Below are 22,296 nucleotides of genomic sequence, written 5' to 3'. Positions count from 1 at the left end.
AGCATAGACCACTACTGAACAAAATACAACAGGTGTTCCTTTATGCAATATCCTATATCCAGCTATCTGCACTACTATACTTGCAAATGACCTTAAGAGGCATGGCTTGCAAGTCCCCTTCAGGTTTGCACAAACCCACACATCTAGTACGGTAGATACAAAGTTATTATTTAGTGCCTATCTATATAACATACACATACATTGTATTGGTCCGTGTTGCTCCCTCCTTTGCTGCCCTGCTCAACCCACCTCCTTTTCCATTGGGCCTATTCCCACTCACAGGGCACCCCTACCTTCACCGAGATCTAGGGTGCGGAGAAAAGATTTGCAAGTTCTTACAGAACTTTAATGCAAATCTATCTCCGAATGGGGGACTGATACGGAAAGGGGGGGGCATGTCTTCTTTACCTTCTTCTTCGCTACAATATATCCATTTATTCCCAATTGTCAATGTCAAAAGGGACTAAAATCTATAATCCCTCAAGCAAGGTGTCAAGACCCTAATCCTGTCAAATCGCTCTGATCAGCCTTTCCTCCAGGCAATGTCAGGTGGCAGACTATGCATATTTGGGACCATTGTTTTCTCATCCCCAGGAAGTGTTTATCTGTGCATATCTCCAGCTCTGCATATTCCCCCCTCCCTCCTCCATATGTTAATCTGTGTAACCCAACCTCCCTTTAATATATTCATGATGTAATCTGTGTAACCAAACCTCTCTTTAATGTATTCATGACGTGTTTTGCACTGTATTCTGGGACATGGAGGGAGTTTCAAAAACTCATGTCACCCCTTTCTCACTGTTCAATCTCGCCTTGAACCTGTTGCGCAATAAACTTGGATCTTCTGCAGTTTGCTCCTGTCTACGGCTGAGCTCATTTTCCTCCGCAGGGACCCACGGACTTAGTCCGATGAGCTGGGTGGCAGAGCAGCCTCGCACCCAGATTTTGCCGTAACAACTTTTAATCCTTCTAACCTAATATTCCCTGAAATATGATGGCTCTCCAAAGTCTCTTAAGACAAGGGTCTTTCCTGTTATCGTGGTGATTCTCCCAACTCAGGGGTGAGGTCCGGAATAGGATCTGGCTAGCAAGCTGGACCCAGAGCTCCCCCATCCCTGCACGTGAGTGGTCAATCATCAGGTGACCCAAAATATTGAAAAACAATGCTTCCAGCTCATTATTTCCAGTGGGGTAGTCTGCAAAAGCTTATGCCATAATACACTTGCTAGTCTTTAAAGTGTTTTTGCTGCATTATTTGGCACTGTGACATGTCAACATGCTTTATAATTTTTATTCCACTTCACCTAACCTATGAAACAAATGGAATAAATCTGTATGTATGTGGGGACTTATGCAAACATAGTGATTTGCCCCAAGTTACCCACTGGGCCACTGTCAGAGGCAGACCTTGCACCAGATGTCCTTGACCAGAGACCTGCCCTCTGCCCTTATAAGCAGAGCCCTGCTAGAGCAAACCAAAGCTGTGTCTGATCCAGCATCCCATTATCCTAGTCACCAACCAGATGCACGTTGGAAGCCACAAGCCGGGCCTGAGAGCAAGAGCCCTCTCCTCACTAGTATTCCCAGCAAGCAGGATTCAGAGACAGGCAGCCTGGACAGAGAGCACAAACACTCTCAGAAAGAGCAGCAGGAGCTGCTGGAAAGTGGGTCTGGGAGGAGGGGAGCAGCCACAGCACGGCTGTGTTTTCGATTCTGAGCTGCATGAAGATTTTTGCAATGTGGCTCTCCTACTTAGACAGGCTTTGGCCGGCTGCGCCGTGTATTCCTAGGTGCCAAATCCATTCCCACCCCCAGTGCCTGCAAGTGTGCCACGTCCCACCATCCTGAGAACCAAGCCTCATTCCCCCTCTCCAAACCGCTACGAAGGGGGCTGTCCCCCCAAGTACCAGGTGCCAATAAACATGCCTCCAGCCACAGCATTACTCACCCCAACCTACTTATCTTTCTTTTGCGAAGTTTCTGGCTCCCTCTGGGGAGATGCTGGCATGGCCCTTTCCTGCAGGGTGGGGGCGGTCTGGATTTCATTACTTGTTGCAGCCAATTCTGTTGTTCCTTTCTGCTTTCCATGTAAACATTTCCATTCCCCACCCAAATGTTCCCCACCCCACCCCCAGATTGCACGGCTAACGTTTATCCTTGAGCAGTGTTAGCAACTGCCCTCTTTGGCTTCAGACTGGATGTTTCCTCTGCAAAATATCTCTCTACCTCGGACAACAGACCATTGGTCCACCTAGCTTAATATTTGCCACACTGACTGGCAGCAGCTACTCCAGGGTCTTAAGCAGGGGTCTCTCCTAGCACCACCTGCATATGCTGGGGATCAAACCTGTGACGACCTGCATGCAAAGCTGGTGTTCTGCCACGGAGCAACACTCTTTTCTTAATACTATTTATGCAGAAGAGGGAATTTTACCCTGTTCAGCTTGTCACGTGACACCTGCTGAAATCCCCTCTTCTGCACAGCTATTGGAGCCCCTTCCCCTTTTGCACCCGAGCAGCCTGCTCAAAAACCAAATACTGTACATTAAGAGCACTCATGTATCTGGTCTCCACAAACACCTAAAGCCAGATGCCTCCAGATGATTAGGCAATGAGCAAAGAATACAAATCTGCTTTACAGCAAGTTGGTTTACCCCATGGCTGGCACTATCTATGCAGACAGAGAGCAGCTCTCCAGGCTGCTGCAGAGAGTCCTTTCCTGGCTAGCTGGCATCAATGGGAGATGTCAAGGGAGGATGTGCTTCACAAAGCAGGTGCTTGGTGGGAACAGGACACCCTCCCTTTGGGAGACTTCTTGGGTGCATGTGGCTGAGGTCAAGGAGAACGGGCCAAGACTGGCGTAGAGGGAGAAGCCTGCTCTAAAGACAGCTCCTTGCAGCAGCATGGTAAATGTTATCTTTACAAATAATACACAATGTTTCTTGGGAGGAAAGGGAAAGTCTTGCTTCTTCTCGGAGAAAAGAGTCCATGCTCTGCAGCGGAGCCATAGGCCCTTCCCGGAATACACCTAATGAACTAAACAAAGGACTGAAAACTGCCATTTGCTTTTTGCTTGCCCGTCTGTCTGCAAACCCCATTCCAGCCCTCACCACCTGACCTGCTGGGGTATCAGTTCACATCATGTTCACAAACTGATCATTACTGGCAGGGCTCCTTTTCAGCCAGAACTCGCAGGAACTCAGTTCCAGGACCTCTCAGGGACAAGGAAGGCGTTCATGGTGAGTTCTGGCACCTCTTTTCCTAGAAAAATAGCACAGAACTGGTGAGGAGGGAAACTGCAAACAGCATGTTTCCAAACAGGGCCGCATCTAAATTATTAGTAAAACATGGTTGTGTATATATCATACATTTAAAGCACCCCAACCCCCAAAAGAGAAACCTGGAAACTGTAGTTTGCTAAGGGTTCTGCGAATTGTGAGGTGTAACAACAGCTTCCGAGACTCAGGTGTGTGCGTGCTTTAAGGTATGGTGTGCCTGCAGCCAGTGAGCAGGGCTAGGAAAACCTCACACAAGGTGTTGAAGAGGGGTGGGGAAACTGTGGCCCTTCAGATATTTGATTTTATATGTTGTGGTCTTGTTGTGAACCGCCCTGAGACCTCCGGGTATAGGGCGGAGTATAAGTTTAATAAATAATAGTAATAACAACAACAATAATATTGCATGTCCAATGGTGAGAAATGATGGGGTTTGCTCTCCTTACTAGTTCTAGAAAAAGGAAGAGCCCAGGATGAAACAAACTAAGGCAGGGGCGGCCAACATGGAATCTTCCAGATGTTGTTTACTCTAGCTCCCTTCAGCCCCAGCCAGCATCGCCCAAGGGCCAGGAACGATGGCTGCTGTAGTCCATCAACTTCTAAGGGCAGTACGTGGGGTGCCCCTGATCAAAGCGGCAGCGAGTCCAGAGGCAGGACGAGGGAGAAGAGGAAACAGTGGGTCCTAAGACACAGGAACCTTAGGAAGAGCAAAGAAAGGAAGATCAGCAAACGAGGAAGGAGAAGCTGTGAGCAAGAAGAAGAGTGGTGAGTGGACAGGACAAAGACACATAAGCTGAACAGAAAAACCGGCTGAGTGGGTGAAGGATGTGATACGGAATAAGTGGGGACCTCACGAAAGACATGCTGAAAGCCAGTTGGACGACTGGAAAACAAGTTACCTCCGAGGATGTGGACAGGCTGCTTGGACTAGTGAAACTGACCACCTGTCTCCTTGATCCTTGCCCATCCTAGCTCATAAAAGCGAGCCTGGAAGGGCTGGGCGATGGGCTCTGCGGGGTGGTGAATGCTTCTCTCTGCGAGGGAGCCTTCCCAGACCCACTGAAAGAGGCGGTCATTAAACCACTTCTTAAAAAAAACATCTTTGGAGTTGGCCAATATGGCCAGCTATCGCCCAGTCTCAAATCTTCCATTCTTGGGCAAGGTGATTGAGCGTGTGGTTGCTCAACAACTCCGGGCACACCTGGAGGATGCAGACCATTTGGATCCCTTCTAATCAGGATTCAGGCCACATCATGGGACTGAACCTGCCTTGGTTGTGCTGGTTGATGATCTTTCGCAGGCTAGGAACAAAGGTGAGAACTGTTTCCTAGTTCTGCTGGATTTCTCAGCGGCCTTTGATACCATTGACCAAGACATCCTTCTGGAACAACTAGAGGAGTTGGGAGCTGGGGGCACAATTATACGGTGGTTCCGCTCCTTCCTCCTGGGCCGTGTCCAGAAAGTGGTGTTGGGGGATGAGTGTTCAGACCCCTGGGCTCTCACTTGTGCCTCAGGGTTCTGTCCTCTCTCCCATGCTTTTTAACATCTACATAAAGCTGCTGGAAGAGATCATCAGGGGGTTTGGGCTGGGTGTTCATCAGTATGCGGATGATACACAGTTCTACATCTCTTTTAAATCAGAACCAGTGAAGGCGGTGAAGGTCCTGTGTGAGTGTCTGGAGGTGGTTGGAGGATGGATGGCGGTTAACGGATTGAGGTTGAATCCTGACAAGACAGAAGTATTGTTTGGGAGGGACCGGGTGCAGGTGGGTGTGGGGGACTCTTTGGTCCTGAATGGGGTAACTGTGCCCCTGAAGGACCAGGTGCGCAGCCTGGGAGTCATTCTGGACTCACAGCTGTCCATGGAGGCACAGGTCAAATCTGTGTCCAGGGCAGCTGTTTATCAGCTCCACCTGGTACGCAGGCTGAGACCCTCCCTGCCCGCAGACTGTCTTGCCAGAGTGGTGCATGCTCTGGTTATATCTCGCTTGGACTACTGCAATCCGCTCTATGTGGGGCTACCTTTGAAGGTGACCTGGAAACTACAACTAATCCAGAATGCGGCAGCTAGACTGGTGACTGGGAGCGGCCGCCAAGACCACATAACAACGGTCTTGAAAGACCTACATTGGCTCCCAGTACGTTTCCGAACACAATTCAAAGTGTTGGTGTTGACCTTTAAAGCCCTAAACGGCCTCGGCCCAATATACCTGAAGGAGCGTCTCCTCCCCCATCATTCTGCCCAGACTCGGAGGCCAAGCGCCAAGGGCCTTCTGGCAGTTCCCTCACTGCGAGAAGTGAGGTTACAGAGAACCAGGCAGAGGGCCTTCTCGGTAGTGGCCCCCACCCTGTGGAACGCCCTCCCACCAGATATCAAGGAAATAAGGAACTATCCAACTTTTAGAAGACATCTAAAGGCAGCCCTGTTTAGGGAAGTTTTTAATGTTTGAAGTTTTATTCTGTTTTTAATGTTCTGTTGAAAGCCACCTAGAGTGGCTGGGGAAACCCAGCCAGATGGGCAGGGTTTAGCCCCTTGCAAGCTTGTGGCGTTGGCGGACCTATGCCCATTCTTTAGTAGAAACACTGAGGTGGGAAGCAGAAAGGGGGGGAGTGCATCTCAGGAGTTTTTCAAACAAAATCTACGAGTCTCCTGACCTTAGATCAAAAGCCAATTTGCTGCAGAGCAACCATGAAAATTGCTCCAGTTTCAGACCACCCCATGACCCTCTGAGCAAACAGAAGTGCCTTTGCTAAGTTGACAAACTGGAAAGAATTCTGAGGAGGGTTAGAAAGATAAAGAGCACCAGAAAGCCCACTGGAGAAAGGAAAAGCTGAAGGAGATTATTATAAGCAGCCCAGGAAGAGGAAAACCCCACACGGGAGAACAGGGACAGACGTCATGAATTACTCCTCATAAAGTGCAGAAGGCACAAAACAAGCAATGATGCATTTAAATAAAAGGAAAAGGGCAAGTGAATAAATATTTTAAGTACCAGTGAAATAAATGGTTAATTGGGAATGAAGGTGAATCTCATTCCTTGGAGCATTTCAAGAACAGACTGAGGAGCACCTAGTGTGGGCGCTTTGACAAAGGCGGCCGTGGAGGATTCTGATGATATAGGATGGTGGTTTGCAGTGGCTCTTCTTCTTAGAGGTGTCACAGGCCTGCAAGGCCTCTGCTCTTCTCTTTGCTGTCGCCTTGACAATCCACTGCCTGTACTACTCTAGGTAGCCATTAATGCTCCTGCCGGCTCCTCCTCTATTACAGTAAACTCTCATTTTACACACATGTGACTTGGGCAATTTCAACTGTACACGGCTGAAGGATGGCTGGTTGAAACTGTGCAACTCAAGTCCCAAGCAAGGCGAAGCGTTGAAAAGCTCTTCACACGCTGAGTCCACTCGTGGTTACCCAGTACAAAAAGGGCTTTGAAGCTCCAGGCCTTGCATGCTGGGCAAGACCCGCTGTGGGCAGGGCTGTGGGAGTGCTGGAGATGCCCTCTCCCCGCACCCACCCCACCCACCTGCCAGCCACAGGGCGGCTCCAAGGATTTGGCTATATGCAATTTCCAGGCCTTAGCATAACCCCTGGAACAATGGGTGGGATTCAACATCACATTAATACAGCCATTCCATCAGCACAAGTATTTCTGCTTATCAGATGGAACAATTTTCCCTCTCCCCCCTGTGAACTGTTCTGCGGGTTCTCCCAACACTCCAGAGCAGATTTGGGAGAAGCAGGAGGATCACTGCCTTCTACTAGTGCACCAGGTTAGCTGAATCCAGCCCAACGTCTTTAGGATTTTTTAGCTGCTGTAGAGTTTTCTACTATTTTGATGCATTTGCAATTTTGATATGTTGTCAGCCACTCTGCTTGGTATATTTACACTGGAAGGGCAGGAAATAAATGCCCAAATAAATAAATAAATAAATAATCAGCTCTAAGCATAGGTCTGGCTGTTTCCAATATACTCAATCGCAAGTTCTGCCAAGCACAGACCCACAATTTCCCCCACAGATATATATGTTTTAATGTTCCATGGAAATATTTATTTCTAGTTTGTTCCCAAACCCTAATCCACTTTGGTAGCTAGAAAACAGCCCTGAGGTCCAGTTCCATTTGCTGCACCTACAAAGTACAATTTTCTTCAAAGCTCATCTGCCTGTAAAATAAAACACCTTCCACTTGCCATACAGCTCTCAGGATATCTATGCTTCCATGCTAGGTTTTCCAACACCCTGCTGTGCCCCCCTCCTGTTTTCCTAATTTAGTTAGACTTGCAAGCAGAAAATGGACAGCAGGCGACATCGCGGTGAATGCGGCCCTTCGGACAAGCGTCCCTCGCGGGCAGCCTGGTCCGGGCTGTGGGATCATGGGCGTCGCAGCGCGCCAGCCTCTCCCGGAGGACTAAGCAAGCGCCTCTTCAATTTATTTTCAACCCTGTCAGGGCCACTTCACTTGTTCCTACGTCCTCTACAAGCGTTATTTTTCCACTGCGGAGGGGCAACCAAATCATCACAACTCTACCCCAAAAGCATTGGGGGGGGGGGCGTCTAGGAATCCACTTCTGGAAAGTCTTGGCAACCTCCAGGCAACTCGAGGATTCCCCCTTCAGACGCGCCCGGGAGCGAGAGGGCGAGGTCCTTCGCCCTCGGCAGACGGGCATTCAGGCGGAGCTCCAGAGGCGCGCCGCCCGCCTACCCGCCCCGACCCGCAACCGCCGCGCATTCACACGAGCTTCCTGGCGGCCCGGTCCTACCTCCCGCAGATATCTCGGCGGCGGATCCCGCGCTGGTTTGCGGAGCAGGAGCCGCCAGGCGCCGCTTCCCCGGCGGGCGGCGACGGCGGAGGAGGCGCGGCTGGAGCGAGCGAGGCGCCGGGGGACGAGCTGCGGGGGAGGCGCGCGAAGGCGGCCCGAGCCCGGAAAGGCCCGCAGGCGAGGGCGCTCCTTCCTCGCGTGCCGCGTCCACGCGCAGCGGGGCCCCTCAGCCAAGCACCAACTAACCAGCTGCGTCACAGATAACTCGGCCCCCCCCCCCAAGTTTGGCCACGCCCATGCCAGGGGATTCCCACAGACACGCGTGGAACACGGGAGCCTGTCCGGAAAGCGCCACATTCCGGGGCTGGAAGAAGCCCACCTTCCCACGCGCTGCTGGCCAGGAAGGGGGCAGAGGCGCCTCGCACCTCGCGGGAGGGAAACCGCCCAGCTATGGCTTTTGCTTAGAGCCCAGCCTGCTCTTTTTAAAAAATAATATTTATTAACAGTTTAAAAGTTACAAAAAGAAGAAGAAGAAATTAAACAAGACAATACGATACATTACAAAAACAAAAACACTACATAAAACATTGAATTAACAAAACAAAACAATTAAAAACACATCCAATAATTTCAAAATCTTATCTTTCATTCACTTGTTTCAGCGACCTCCTCACACCTCCCTTTTTGTATTCCACTTCAGTTAACTGTTTCAGCAATTCCTTTCCATCTTCCTCTATTTTCTGTCCTGTATTTATCTTAACATATTCTAACCTTATTTTTCCCTTTAATGCATTAACAATCTATTTGTACTTAATTCCTTATAACATTTCTGCTAAAGCCATATGACTTCATTCCAACATTTTTCTAACATTCATTGATTTTACAGTATTTCTGTAAATAATCTTTAATTTTTTCCAGTCTTCTTGCACCAACTCTTCTCCCTGGTCTCGGATTCTGCCAGTCATTTCCGCCAGTTCCATATAGTCCATCACCTTCATCTGCCATTCTTCCCGGGTGGGTAAATCTTGTGTCTTCCAATACTTTGTGATGAGTATTCTTGCTGCTGTTGTCGCATACATAAAAAAAGTTCTGTCCTTCTTTGGCACCAATTGGCCGACCATGCCCAGAAGAAAGGCCTCTGGTTTCTTCAGGAAGGTATATTTGAATATCTTTTTCATTTCATTATAAATCATCTCCCAGAATGTCTTAATCCTTGGGCATGTCCACCAAAGGTGAAAGAATGTACCTTCAGTCTCATTACATTTCCAACATTTATTGTCAGGTAAATTATAAATTTTTGCAAGCTTGACTGGTGTCATGTACCACCTATAAATCAGTTTCATTAAATTCTCTCTTAAGGCATTACATGCCGTAAATTTCATACCTGTGGTCCATAACTGTTCCCAGTCAGCCATCATAATGTTATGTCCAACATCTTGTGCCCATTTAATCATAGCTGATTTCACCGTTTCATCCTGAGTGTTCCATTTCAACAGCAAATTATACATTCTTGACAAGTTCTTAATTTTGGGATCTAACAATTCTGTTTCCAATTTTGATTTTTCCACCTGGAAGCCAACTTTTTTGTCCAAGTTATATGCCTCCATTATTTGAGAGTAATAGAGCCAGAGCCCAGCCTGCTTTTACATCCCTGATGCCCTCCAGGTGTGTTTTTATGGAGGGAGAGAGATATTTATATTATTATTATTATTATTATTATTATTATTATTATTATTTTATTATTATTATTATTACTATATTATATTATATGCATATAATTTTTATTAAGTTTTTGAAAAATTTTATACATATAAAACAAAACCATTTCAAACATAAAAATACTATGGTACCTCGGGTTACATACGCTTCAGGTTACATACACTTCAGGTTACAGACTCCACTAACCCAGAAATAGTGCTTCAGGTTAAGAACTTTGCTTCAGCATGAGAACAGAAATTGTGCTCTGGTGGGGCAGCGGGAGGCCCCATTAGCTAAAGTGGTACCTCAGATTAAGAACAGTTTCAGGTTAAGAACGGACCTTCGGAACGAATTAAGTTCTTAACCCAAGGTACCACTGTACAGCGTTCTTTCGAACCCTTAGACCTCCTTCCCTCCCTCCATTGGTTCCATCTTTAAGATTAAATTTACTGAATCTTTTACCCTCATCTACCTATTATATAACCATAATTACCATTAAAAAGTTCACATTACAAGTGACTTTACACCCCTGCCAAAGATTTTAACTGTTTACAATGGTCTTTTAAATTAATTACAAATTTATTCCAGTCTTTAGAAAAGACTTGATCCTCCTGGTTTTGGCTCTTCCCCATCAGTCTCGCCATCTCTGCCTACTCCATCAGTGTCACCTGCTATCCTTCTCTTGGTACTCTCCTTCCTTCCTTCCATCTCTGGGCTAGTAGCATTCTTGCTGCCATCGTTGCATACATAAAAAGTCTTTTATCTTCTCTTGGTAACTCTTCACCTATTATACCTAGTAAAAAGGCTTCTAGTTTTTTTACAAGAGCCAATGGTATGACTTGGTATAAGGCAGATTCGTGTGTTCCCCTATGCAATATGGTGATTATTACTGACAGGGAAGTTTTTTAAATGTTTAATGTTTTATTATGTTTTTATGTATGTTGGAAACTGCCAAGTGTGGCTGGGGCAAACCCAGGAAGATGGGCAGGGTATAAATCATAAAATTATCATCATCATCATCATCATCATCATCACCGTTACGGAGTAGGATGTCCCTACTTGCATTGGAGAAACGTATGTTAGCTTCCTGTGACATGTGAACATGGGATTGGGGTTTAAGGCTGGTCTGGCTTGTTAGGAAGAAGCAAACCACCCATAGGGAGGGGTGGGAAATCAAGCTTAACTGTGGCTTCTTGGCTTGTCTCTCTGGCTTGCGCCAGAAGGGGAGCACAGCAGTGTGCATCAGCTTCGTGGTGCTCTGGCTTTTTATGATGCGTGAAGGCAGCCATTGCATGCAGAACACTTTACATACCTCTAAGAGTGCCTCTAGACAGGCAGTGTATTGCAGGAGGGCTTCAACCGCATATCAGGAAATTCAGCTTTGCACAATTAAAGCAGACTAAAGTGTTTCATTCAATGGAAATTTTGAAGGTTAGGAATGGGACGGGAAAAGTATGGGATGAACAAATGGTTAATGGGAAGACATAAGCACCATGCAAGCAAACCTGGTTGAATGTTTATTGTCTGCCCCACAGACAAAGCAGAATAGCTGCACAATAAAGACTGGGTATAATCAAGCTCTGCATAAGCTTTATGTAAGCAAATCAGGATGGTGCCTCAATAAATAAGTTGTTTGGAGGAGCCGAAAGAGCTATGTAAATGACAGGTGACATTATTAGTCCTTTGTGTTTGGGGTTTTCAGTAGGTGGCTCCCCCCACCCTTTGTCCTTGTTATGAAGCAATGCCCTATAGTTCCCTGCCCGTCTGGATTCTCAAGGCCCATCCCTAAAGCCAACATCATTTGCACAACTCCATAGTTAATGCCAACCTACAGCTTGCAAAAGGTCTCCTTATGTTTCCAGTGAACAGTGTGGGAGTGAGGCTGGGTTCCAGATAGCCAAGGCATTGAGCCAAAACATTGAAATCATTAACTGGAGACACACACAAACACACAGGGCTTGGTTCATTCTGTCTGGTTATGAAATACTAATTTTGAGAGCTTACAGGCATCCAGACCTGTGCACTTAAACCCACATTTCATAAACAGACACATGCATGTATGGAAGGAGAGGAATTGTGATTGTTCTTAGATTGTTTAATTTTACAGTTAAAATGTAGATTTCAAATATTAAATCGTTTTTAAAAAATCAACATTCAGATACAACATAAATAATCCTGGAAGATATATGAAATCATTACACAGAAATTGTTGTAGACTGTCAATAGTGTCAGTGTCAGGGGTTCAGGAGCAGAGACACAGGAGATGGAGCAAATGGAGAGTGAGGAGGAATCCGAGGGGGGTGTAGGCAGTGATAGTGGTCAGAGAGATTCCACGAGTCTCTCCAGCGAATTGGAAGATTCACAGAAAGGAGCGCCGATGGCCAGGGCAAGGGGGGTGCCAAGGGGGAAACCCCAGAAGGAAGGGGCCAGCGGGGACTCCCTGAGCAGCAGTTGGAAATCAGGACCAGCTTCCCCACCAGAGCGCAGTTTGGGGGAGGAGTCCCAGGCATCGGGACCAGTGTTCTCACCACCAGAGAGAGGAGATGAGTCAGGATTGACCACGCCTCCATCGGAGAGCGGGGAAACGGTCAAGAGGAAAGTCACAGGCTGGGCGCGCGCGCCAAGTTCAAATGTACAGGCGAGCGGCACAGCAGGTAGCCCGGATAGGGAGCCAGGTTCTAAAGCCCGCCGGAAGGAAGGGCAAGACTCAGGGGGGTCAGCGTCAGAAGAGTCCAGGAAGGAGGAAACCCCAGGGGGCAGAAGGACCCAGAGGAGGAAGGAACAGCGCAGGAGGTGGAGCCGGGCTAGGATCTTAAACTGGTGCGGAAGGGATAGTGACTCAGAGGGGACTTCGCCGATCTAGAGTCAAGACGTAGGGCTGCACGCTCTGGGGTTTGAAATGGAAACTAAACTTCAATAAAGACTTTTGTACATTACATCAACTGGGCGTTGGTCCTCTGTGAGCTGGGACCTAGAGGCAGCTCTGACAGTCAGTATTAAGATCTTCACATTAAGCTTTTATACTCTCCTCACGCTTTTCATAATGCCCACAGGCAATGAAAAACATGAGGCAAAAGCCAGCAATATTCCTCCATGTTTGTAAAAACAATAAAATGATGCCATACTGCCAAAAATGATTCATTTCTACACTGGCCCTGCATCACCTACGTCTTGGCTTCTCAAAGAGTGCTGCCTCCCAGGTCTTGTAGTATCAGGAATCTATAGGTATGCGCCTAGGAGCCTCCACCCACATAGGAGTATAATAAGACACAAAGACACATTATTTTAGGTTAATGGGCAAAATTAGGCCACAACTTTTATTGGTTACAGCATGTGAGTAGTATTGGCTTAGGCATTGCATTAGCAATACCAGACTCCATCCCGCACAGCCAGGAGTCATATGAGGGTTAGCAATCAATGGGAGGAGCTTCTTGATGGAAATACAACTGGAAGCTCCCCCATGACGTCACCGGGGGTCGTGCCATGGCCCCAGCCACCAGCAGGGCACCGGACAGGATCCACAACCGCCGGATTCCTTTAATGGAATACACAAAAGAGGAGGGGTAGATGATGGGCATACCCAATCCTCCAACACAGCACACCTAGTCCAGTGCCTAACTGCCAATACCAGAAAGTTGTGACGAATTGCTACGAGGTAGGCGGAAAAACCAAGAGGCTGGTGCCAATTTGCAAATGGATAAAAAAGTCCTACCAGGCCCCTTGGGCAACCAAGGCAACCAAACGAAGTCCATAGCAAGGTCAATACACAAAAGAAGCTGACCTAAGAGGGAGGGAAGGAGATCCGAAGAAAGCAGGAACAGACTGGGGGCAGAGCGCTGCCACGGCTATTTAAACGTGGCTAGCCCCACCCACCAGTCGGCCCTATTGGTCAGCTGGAAGGCTTGGCCGTGGCAGCTGAAGCAGTCAGATGCCGGGAGTCATATATGCCGGGAGGCTGCTCCCGCTCACAACCCCTCCCCTCTGGGAGGAGGAGGAGGCCTTATGCTAAATGGTCTCTTTAAATTTGAAGGTTCATTATTGTTCCACAAGATGTGGATGTCTTTAAGGGCCAGAGCAAATAACCTGACCTAGTTTTACAGCTGTGAAGCAGTATAGCAGGTGCTGTTAAGTTGTGTTAATTAAGATGTGTTAGCAGTTGGGTATAGTATATAAAGAGCAGCACCTGTCTCTCTCAGTACCCTGGTGGTTGGTCGGTCATGCTTATTGATATATTTAGTGTAAAGGAGTTTTTGTTTTTGTCATTAAAACCTAGCTAAAGTTATTTTGCATTCCATGTAATGTGTGGTCTCCCCAGCATGCTTTCTGCAGCGCAACTGATCTGCAAATAGCCAACACCTTATCCTAAGGAAGTCACACTACTGTTACAATAGCTGCTGATTAGAAATGACTTATCAGCTCCCTGCTCTTCAACTCTCTATCTTGCCACAGCCAACCAAAGACAACCAACCACACCCTAAGCCACCCTGTGATGGCCTGGGAATCCGATTCAGAGGCTGAACCGGAGGAATCCCAGCCTGCACAGGAGTCCCTGCCTCCAGGGCCAGCTGAACTGGGGCAGGGCCTTGATTCTGAAGCGCCTGCACCTGTGCCGGATCCTCAGGAGCAGGCACCAGGTGAATCCACTCTGGCTCCGGAGGTGGTTGAGGACTCAGTGCCTACAGGTGAGTCTCCCCCTGGGTCCAGTAACCCTTCAGCCTCTCCTGAACTTCAGAGGCTCAGGGCAGAGAGGCGAAGGGAACTGGTTTCTCCCAGGAGGAGTGCTCGCCTTAAGGCCAGGAGAGGCAGGTCTCCTGGGGGCCGGGGCCGCCCCTGGCCTCAGAGAAGATAAAGGCCAGTCAGCCCGGTCCCAGGTTGCGGGAGCAACGTCGTGGAAGAGCTGTTTCGGCCAGCATCCAGTCCTGTTTCCCCCAGAGTTCCTGTCCTTGCCCGGCTTCCCGCTGTGGACCCCGCTTCGCCCGAGGAGGACTGTCTGCTGATCCTCAACTCAGGTCCTGGACCTCGCCCCACGATAACCTCCCCCCTGGACCAGCACACACCCCCAACCTCTCTCACCACCAAGGAAATACAACAAGACAGCTCCCTTTTTCCGGGGGGGGGGGGCTGCATTACAGGAGGGGTTCCTGGACCTGTGTTACCCAGCAGTGGGCAGAGGGATGCTGCCCACATCACGAGGCTGCCCAGCCGCATCATGCCCCCCAGTTGACCAATCGGGTTAGCCAGGGGGCATGGCTACTTGCCATTTAAACCACGGCACAGCTGGGGGCAGCCTTCCTACGTCTACTTTGGCGGATCTCCCAGCCCACCCACCCGCTTTCTTGTGTTGCTTGACTATGGCCTTGCTATGACTAATGTCGGTTGTGGGGGCTGGGTGGGAATTTTTCCACTTGGCATTGGGTAAGCCTTGTTATGGGAGGGGAGGTTGTTGCCTCCGCCTGCCCCTTTGTGCTAAGGGTATCCCATATCTGGGGGTGTGGTTCCTGTCCGAAGTCTGGGCGTGGGCCAGGGCCATGCCACGACCCCATCGGGGACCCTGGGGAGCTCTTAATTGATGTATATCAGGCATAGGCAAACTCGGCCCTCCATTTGTTTTGGGACTACAGCTCACATCTGTAACCAATAAAGTTGTGGCCTAATTTATCCCACTAACCCAACATATTTGTGTTTGTGTGTTTATTTCTGTGGGAACTGCGAAGACCGGGGCCTTGCCACGCAAGAGAATAGTAAGAGAACCCATACAAGTAACGCTGAGACAACCGCCCCCCCCCGCTAAGTGGAATAATAGAAGCCTAACCACCCAGCCCACTCGCCATTCCCCTCCCCCTTTTTTCTCTTCTTCCTAATTGTTTAAAACCAATTCAAGAATCTATACATTGACCACTAATAATGAAACATATGTTGTAGATATTTTTGCACATTTATTATGCTATTTTTGTGATATACAAATGACATGAGAAAACTTGGTATACTTATTTGTGTAACATTATCTTGTTTATAAAACCCAATAAAAATATTTAAAAACAACAACTCTCTATCTTGCCCTAAAAAAAATAAAGTTAAGGGAACCAGTTGTGGAGAGAATTACATAGCCCATTGTGTAATAAAACTAATTGCATTATAAAAAACACCCAGGAATCCCACACTCCATGGCATCCCCACCACAAGTGAAGATATGTTCCAATAACCTGACACCCTCTTCAACACAGTGGAGTGGATCCTGGGCTGATAAGAGAGAGTTTTTGTAATGACAATTCCTTAATCCATGCTGAACTTGATTTTAAAAGGTTTATCCCAAAGTGAGATCCATCATCTATTTGTACTTTAAGATCTTGCTCCCAACTCATAGGAAGGTCATTTATTGAATGTTCCCCAAGGTTTATCAGTCGTTTGTAGATGTCTGAGACCAGGCGTTGTGTTACTCGTACTCTCCAACATAATGTACTTAAGCAAGGCAAGTCTCCTGTTGGCATCCTTATATATCTCAGGCTTCAACAGAAAGGAGCTCATCTGAACCCAAGAGAAGGAGGAATTGTGACATACACATTTTCACAGAAGTTTGCAAACAGAGAAGCACCACTTTGTGCATTTGTGCAGACGTGTGTAACTGCAAAGTGTGCCTGCTTGTACAAATCACACCAGGTGACAGAAATGCATGCATGTGCAAAAACACCTGGGACCAAAGAGGTAGCCATAATAAATACATGCAATCATACTTAAAAGAAAACATGTGACCAAATATACACCAATTATGCAGCATCCATGTGCAAGTTAAGTATGCTTACAGAGTTAAGGGCTGGTTCTCTTCACATCATTGCACAATTCTTGCTTTGTGGCTGACCATGTGCAAACTGTCTTCACTTTACCCCTAAGCAATGTCAATCATTCTCCATCTGGGATGGGATAAGGCTTTCAGACATGCTGAAGCCCCAATGCAAGCCAGGTCCTTTAAGTGGCAGATTTCAGATGAGTAATGAATGTTCTGCCCCCCAACACACAAAATGCCCTCCCTCCCTCCCTCCCTCCCTCCTTGGGCCTTGGCTGATCTCCATAGTTTTGTTATCCCATCTGAGAGATTCCCTGAACTGCACTCATGGAACAAATGAACAGAACAGGAATTGCCCGGGATGGTTGGCCAGGCTGTTATTCACAGCTAGTATTATCTCATCTTTCCCTTCTGTTCTCATTCCAGCTGACCCTGTCTTCAGAACGGAGGTGTTTGCAACAGGCAGTCCAAGTTAAACGCCCACGGGGCATTGAGCCAGGCAGCTAGACATTCTTGTGGATGCAGTGCGCTGTTCTCTGGCTCTTGGCAGTGCTTCATGGATGCCCCACGCATGTTCCTGTGGAAAATAACGAGAGTTCTTCCTTTGCCAGAACCATCTTCACCAGAGCTAGAACACACAAGGACTCACCTCTTTAGTTTCAGCAGCCCAGGTTGTGCAAATGCTCCCATGGACTCTGCCTCTAATGCTCTCCTGCCACTGGTTTGCAAAGCCATTTACACACAACAATAACCAAAATCCTGTAGTTTCTTGAGAAATCCTGCAATTTGATGTTTTCACCCAAACCAGCTTAAATCTAATTTGAAAGCATAAGACACATGAAGATATGCAAGGCCTCTCTTTCTGCCCATGGTTGTGACAGATAGTGGGTGACTGGAAAACACATCCAGCCCCACTGCAGCGATGTGCAAATGACCTTTGAAATGCAGTGGTGGGAACTGGGTGGCTATATGTGATGCCCAGGATACTATTTGCTCCTGCAAAGGTTTAAGGGCAAATATACTGCTTTGTTTCCCATCAGTGCATGTGCTGTAACATCCTGCTGAAATCCTGTAACTGTTATATGCCCGGCTGCATGCCCTCCAAGTGCCCCTATTTCCCCCGAGAGTGCTGCTGCCCCTGAGCTTGGGGAGGAGGCTGAGTGGAGCTGCAAGGGAATATTCCGTTGCCTCTCCATGGCTGCTGCCACAGCTGGCCTCCTCCCTTGGGCAGCTCATATTGGCTGCTGGAGAACAGGCGAGGAGGAGGGAGAGAAGCTTCTCCCCCCTCCCCTCCCCCCCCCCCCCCGGCCCAGCCCCCTGCTGGCTCTGAGGGGCAGGCAGAGGGCAAGGCTGTCCTGGGCAGGAGGAAAGAGGGAGCAGAGTCGAGTGCAAGAAGTACAGATCTTTTTTTTTTTTTAAATGCTTCCTTCCTTAGAGGATTTTAAGCAGAGGGTGGATGGCCATTTGTTGTGGATGCTTTAGTTGAGATTCCTGCATTGCAGAGGGTTAGAATAGATGACCCCTGGGGTCCCTTCCAACTCTAAGCTTCTATGATTCTATGAACAGAGTGTAGGACCATAAGCTCAATATGCTGCAAACGTGTAAAGAAAGTTGAGAAGCAAGCGATGAACTATTAAACCACACATTACTCTATTTTTTGTTATAGATATTTTTTACCTTACAATGTTTACTATTTTTAAAGTCTGGTTCTTTATTACACCAAGCTTTGATTATGTACACATAGTGAAAATAACAATGTACCTTGCTGTATAATATGTTTCTTTCTTAAATTTATCTCTTATTTCAGTTTGGATGCACAACCTGTCTCCAGGCACCGCAGTTGCCTGCAAGGAATTCCCACATGGCGGGGCTGATGTGGCCAACCTTCATGCCACGTGGGCAGACATCTTTGTAACACAGAGTTGGTCTGCCTGAAGCAGCTCTCCGTAGCACATGCTCTGGGGATCCTGCCATCTTCCAGGCTGCAGACATGACTAAGACAGCAGGAGTGCAAACAGGCTGGGATTGTGGGCCTGGGAGAGCACATCTTTGCAGTGACGCTTCTGAATACCAGTTGGGGGGAACCGCAGGAGGACCGAGGGCTTTTCTAGATGGGGTCCCTCTTGCAGGCTTCCCAGAGGCTCCTAGTTGCCCCTGTGAGAACAGGATGCTGGACTAGATGGGCCAGGGGCTGGATCCAGCCGGGCTCCTCCTACCAATTCCCCACCCCCACCCCAGGCTCCACAAAGGCTCCAGCTCACCTTCCTCACCCACCCCTGGGCCAGGGCTTTCCCCCAGCTAGAATTCACAGGAACTCCATTCCGGCCCCCTCAGGTGGGTGCCATTGCCATTCTAAGAAGCACTCATCTCTTTTTCTAGAAATCAGCAAAGTGGGCGCAGCCTCTGAGTCTCTTCTAGCAGCAGCACCATCCTCCATATCACTCTACTGTACTCGTCTTACATTGCAATAAAGTATTGAAGAACAGAGTGGCAAAAGCCCAACACGTCCCCTTACTGCTGGTTTGGTGCTGAGGTGCAGTCATCCATCCTCAAGAGCCCTCCCTTCCCACTTGTGCCGTGGAGCACACTAGGTCTATCTGAAGAAGTGCGCATGCACACGAAAGCTCATACCAAGAACTAACTTAGTTGGTCTTTAAGGTGCTACTGGAAGGAATTTTTTTTGTTTTGACTATGGCAGACCAACACGGCTACCTATCTGTAACTAGGTCTTCATGGGTTAGTCTATCCTCTATCCTCTCTCACAGGGTTGTTGTCAGGAGAATAAAATGGTGGGGGTAAAACCATGTGCACCACCACTTTGAGCTATTTGGAGGAAGGGTGGGATTTTATTTTATTTTTTAAAAAAAGATTCTAAATGTTCTTAAAGAGACCAGCACATCTCATGCTTTCAGGGAAAATCAAGACTCTGTAACCCTTATTTCCTGCCCACATTGCTCTGTCCATCATGTAAAGCACTTAGCTGTCCCCACAAAATCCTGGGAACTAGAGTTTCCCCTCATAGAGCTACATTTCCCAGCAGCCTTAACAAGCCGCAGTTCACAGGATCCTTTGAGAGAATCCATGTGTTTGGAACGAACGTTGTGGCTGTGACCTACTGTATTTTTTGCTCTATAAGACGCACCAGACCACAAGATGCACCTAGTTTTTGGAGGAGGAAAACAAGAGGAAAAAAAATTCTGAATCTCAGAAGCCAGAACAGGAAGAGGGATCGCTGCGCAGTGAAAGCAGCAATCCCTCTTGCTGTTCTGGCTTCTGGGATAGCTGTGCAGCCTGCATTCGCTCCATAAGACGCACACACATTTCCCCTTACTTTTTAGGAGGGAAAAAGTGAGTCTTATAAAGCAAAAAATACGGTAATTCACTCCCCCTCAGCTGAGAGGTGATCTGATCTGCTACAAAGTGAGATAAGGGACAGATGAATTAGTATTTCATGGCTAAAGAATAAAGAAATGACAGAGCTCTTAATAACTTAATAGATTATGCCAGGGAGCATGGTTGCCAAATGCTAGAGAACATATTTAATGGAGAGAAAATGGGAAAAGGATGAATAACCTATGTCTAGCCTTAGGGAGGGACGCAGGTGGCGCTGTGGGTTAAAGCCTCAGCACCTAGGACTTGCCGATCGAAAGGTCGGTGGTTCGAATCCCTGCGGCGGGGTGCGCTCCCGCTGTTCGGTCCCAGCGCCTGCCAACCTAGCAGTTCGAAAGCACCTCCGGTTGCAAGTAGATAAATAGGGACCGCTTACCAGCGGGAAGGTAAACGGTGTTTCCGTGTGCGGCTCTGGCTCGCCAGATGCAGCTTTGTCACGCTGGCCACGTGACCCGGAAGTGTCTCCGGACAGCGCTGGCCCCTGGCCTCTTGAGTGAGATGGGCGCACAACCCCAGAGTCTGTCAAGACTGGCCCCTACGGGCAGGGGTACCTTTACCTTTACCTTTAGCCTTAGGGATCGTCTACATCTGCTAGAAACTGCCTTTGGCCTTTGACCCTTTCCGATCCAATTTATGAAGACTGTGATTAGAGGTTGATAGTGATATGTAAGCAGGTGTCACTCCCCTTCTCTTTCTACTAGTCCCAGGACAACAAGGTTGTCTATGATGGGTGAGGGGAGGAAGAGGGGTATTAAGCTGTTTCACAGAGCCTAGGACTTGCCAGTCAGAAGGTCAGTGGTTCAAATCCCCACGACGGGGTGAGCTCCCGTTGCTCGGTCCCTGCTCCTGCCAACCTAGCAGTTTGAAAGCACGTCAAAGTGCAAGTAGATAAATAGGTACGTTTTCCCCTAAAGAAATCTTGGATATTGGAATTCAGAGAGGAGGAGAGGGGATTGGGCATTTCTGATAAGCATTCAGTCACATGAATTTGTGTATTTTGAGTGAGTCTCAGGTTGTGTACACACCATACATTTAATGCGTTCATGAATCCTGGGAACTGTAATTTGTGAAGGGTGCTGGGAACTGTAGCTTTGTGAGTGGTAAACTAGAGTTCCCAGGATTGTTTAATCATAGAATTGTAGAGTCGGAAGGGACCTCAAGGGCCAACCCCCTGCAATGCAGGAAGGGAGGGGGGAGGGGGAGGAAGGAGCTTTAAATGCCCCTTAAATGCAGAGTGTGTCCACATCCTCAGATGGAGGATTTACAATGACAGTCAGGCTTCCCTCCATTCTGCCAGGCCCCGCTCATGGCAATTTTGAGCAAGAGCAGAGACCATTGGGGGGGGGGGTGCCAAGGCCCTGGGCAGGCTTGCATTTCCTGTGCAAAAGATATAGGGGAAAGTGAAATGGAAGAGCAAATAGGGACTGGCTCCCTTTTAGCCATGAAGGTGTTTGTACTGGAGGGTCGACCTTCAGAGGTTGCGGGGGGAGGGGCAAGGTGGAAGATGGAAGGGAAAGAAACAAACAGTTCTTGGAAGAGAAAGGAAGCAAAACTGCAAGGGTAAGATGAGAAGGCTGCCTGGCAGTGATCTAGGCCAACAAAAGAAGCCGGGAGCTGCCAGGAGTGTTTGCTTAACCTTTTAGCTGAAAAGCCCACAGCAGGTTTGGCAACTAGACAGAACAGGTTGAAGAACAAAGCTGATCTCTGTAACCAGGCCAGAGGAAAGAGAAGGCAGTCTGCACGCAGCCTCGTCCCTGTTCTGTTGTCTTCTTTTGCCCATGAACATTCTAGTGCCTTTGGGCACCTGCGGAGTCCCCCCCCCCCCATATTTCTTTTTAAAAGGGCTCCTGAGCACACCTGAGGGGAATGCCCCTTTTGCCCATCTGGGACCTGTCTAAGCATGCTGTGAAATCTGGTGTCTTGCACCACACTCTCATGCTGCCAGTCTGCTTGATTAGGGCTGCAGTGGCTGCTTGAACCGTTGCCTGCATGGAAGGGAGCCTAAGGAGATGGTGAACTGTGAGAGTCACCACCGCCAGGGGCAACTTTGCTGCTCTTTGTTACAAATGCAGCCACCACCTTTGTGCGCATGCTCATCACGAGAAGAAAGCTTCTGGAGCATTACATTCTCCCAATTTTGGCCAACAGTCCAAAGGATAAAATGCTGCTGGCCCAACGCCCTCCTGATGGCACGGCCTCTGTGGCCCCAGGCTCCCCAACTGCCACCACCTCCTTAAGCAAGGCTTGTCCCCTTTTGGACAGAATGCTGAGAGTAGTTAGAGACCCCTCCTCTCACAGAGCTGCAATTTCCAGCACCCTTAACAAACTACATTTCCCAGGATCCTTTGGGGAGATGCCATGACTGTTAAAGTGGTATCAGGGTGCTTTAAAT

At 48.2% G+C, this 22,296-nt stretch overlaps 1 protein-coding gene across 15 annotated transcripts in view; it reads right to left on the bottom strand.

Moving 5' to 3' along the window:
* Positions 1-13,557, bottom strand: part of SORBS3 (sorbin and SH3 domain containing 3) — an 82,968-nt gene extending 69,411 nt beyond the window's left edge. For 3 of the 15 annotated variants that reach the window (XM_083713524.1, XM_083713523.1, XM_083713522.1), the window contains exon 1: positions 8,036-8,134. The gene's annotated coding sequence lies outside the window, so the exon portion shown is untranslated. Of the gene's footprint in view, positions 1-1,948; positions 2,073-8,035; positions 8,459-13,445 lie in introns of those variants that run through there. The other 12 variants (XR_014558124.1, XM_083713521.1, XM_083713530.1 and 9 more) reach the window with 10 other exon arrangements.
* Between the last annotated feature and the right edge of the window lie 8,739 nt (positions 13,558-22,296).

Source organism: Podarcis gaigeae, assembly GCF_964106915.1.
Source record: "Podarcis gaigeae genome assembly, chromosome: 15".
NCBI classification, from domain to species: Eukaryota; Metazoa; Chordata; class Lepidosauria; order Squamata; family Lacertidae; genus Podarcis; species Podarcis gaigeae.
Note: the sequence above shows the minus strand (reverse complement) of the source record. Positions and strands in the feature narration are given on the sequence as shown.